Here is a 2155-nt window from a genome sequence, read left to right as displayed (position 1 = left end):
GCCTGGCCCCTCAGACACTTAAAAAAAAAAATTCTTGGGACTTCTTTGAGAATTCTTATTACCGACTTTGGTTATTCATTCCTGATTTACCTAATTATGAGATCAGAGAAGTTGACTATTTATATATCTCAGAAAAAAAAATGTAACTAAAATTTGTCATTAAGTTGATTTTATTTTAACATGAATGTGCCCCAGTAGCAATGTACTAGCCCCTGAGCCATGGTTTATAAATGTCAGTCCCCCTAAGAATCCTTTGATGAAATCCTCATTCCAGGTCTGAAATGGAAAAAAAGTGAGCCTGGGACATTTTGTTGGACCAAAAAGCAACGAAGTGCTCAAAGACCAACCAAGACATGTCAAAAGATTACAGGAACCAGCTTGAAAGAGCTCCTGCTACCCAAACTTGGAGGAACTGGAGCAGCAAATAGAATAAAAGAATAAAGATAGTAATGGATGATAACACAATGAATTGCCTAAAAAAAATCCACAGTCCATGGTGATACTCAAAAGAAAGAGGGAGAAAGAGAGATCTTACAGAAATGTCAACTAATAAACGTGAAAGGAATGATAGTATTAGAAAATGATCATTTTGAGATCACATTTCACATCACATCAAAGCTGTGGAATTTCCCCTCTTCTAGGGGGAGCCTTGTGAAGATAAAGATAATTTAAGCTGCTGGAAGCCATGGATGTGGAACCCATGGATATGGAGTGCCAACTGTATAAATAACTATTTTACCAAGTTTCCTATGAAGATGAACAAGGGAACTGACTTGTCAAAGCACACACCAATGAGTAGAGGCAGAACCGGAATCAGAATCCAAGACCTCTCTTGCGCCACCCAGCACATGAGGGCTCTCTCCATGGGCATACTCCTCCCTGCCTCCTACTGACCTGCCCTGTGCTGTGGGTAATAGATGAATTGCAGTGGTCCTCAACTTTTTTGGCACCAGGGACCGGTTTCATGGAAGACAATTTTTTCACAGATCAAGGGAGAACAGAGAGTGGCGGGGATGGTTTCAGGATGACTTAAGTACATTACATTTATCATTAGATTCTCATAAGGACTGTGCCACCTGAGCATGATGATTGGGTGATCACGTGCATGTGTGAGATCTGCCACCCTTGAACCTTGTTATGACGTTAGCACATTACCCATCTGACCTGAAAAAATAGAGGAGTGCGCAACCTAGATCCCTCGCATGCGCAGTTCACAGTAGGGTTTGTGCTCTATGAGAATCTAATGCCGCGCTGATCTAACAGGAGGCAGAGCTCAGGCGGTAATGCTTGCTTGCTCACCACTCAAGCAGCCTGCTTGAGTGCAGCCCAGTTCCTAACAGGCCACAGACCAGTACCATGGGGACCTCAGGTCTAGTGGACTCCAAGAAGGACATTGGAAGAAGGAAATGGAGAAACGAGCAGACTTCAGAATAATATCAACAAGCCATGGAGTTAGATAATGTGAAAGTCTACTGGTGAGTCTAAGGGATCTCCCTAGATGTATTTAGGAGTAACCGAATGATTATAAGGAAAGCTGTAAACTGGCAAATTGGACTGAGAAAAATCTGGCAAAATGCAGAAAGAGGATAGTATAAATCCAAGTGCAAACAGAAGGGCACAGATCATTCTGGAATGTAGGCTCCTGGTTTCAAGTATTCCATCAAGCTTTGTTTCCCGATTTGGAGTTTGGAAACAGAGTCCCTCTAAACTTAGATGGAGTTGAACGCAGCATGAGGACTGGACGGTGAGTTTCCAAAAGGGAGAGAGCACAAAAAAAGAGGCACAAACAAGCTGATCCCATGAGGGAGCCAAACACCAGATTTTGCCTCAACCTCCAGGAAACTTGTGAAATCACTGCCTTCTCTTTCCTCTAATTCCATTGATTTCACAACATCCTCTGAGCTTTTGTGTGAAACACTGTGCTTGATGTTACAGGGATTGAGGGTAACAGGACGTTGGGGGTGGTAACAAGGTGTTGGGGTGATATACAGAATAAATAAACTGAATGAGGGCCTGCCCTCAAATTTTAGTCTTATAATAAGAAGCGATTCACACATTGGACTGTGATTTCATGCCCACTGCTCAGTCTCCTGATTGCTCATTCTGCTTCTCAGCTTAGTCCTGGACAGATAGGGTGTGTAATGTGGGGCAGTCT

General features: G+C 42.8%; 1 pseudogene; it reads left to right on the top strand.

The window, feature by feature from the left end:
* Positions 1-1054: 1054 nt before the first annotated feature.
* Positions 1055-1165, top strand: LOC123568186 (small nucleolar RNA U13; annotated as a pseudogene).
* Positions 1166-2155: the final 990 nt, after the last annotated feature.

This window comes from Macaca fascicularis, chromosome 12 (assembly GCF_037993035.2).
Source record: "Macaca fascicularis isolate 582-1 chromosome 12, T2T-MFA8v1.1".
Taxonomy (NCBI): domain Eukaryota; kingdom Metazoa; phylum Chordata; class Mammalia; order Primates; family Cercopithecidae; genus Macaca; species Macaca fascicularis.
This window is presented reverse-complemented; position numbering and strand designations above follow the sequence as displayed.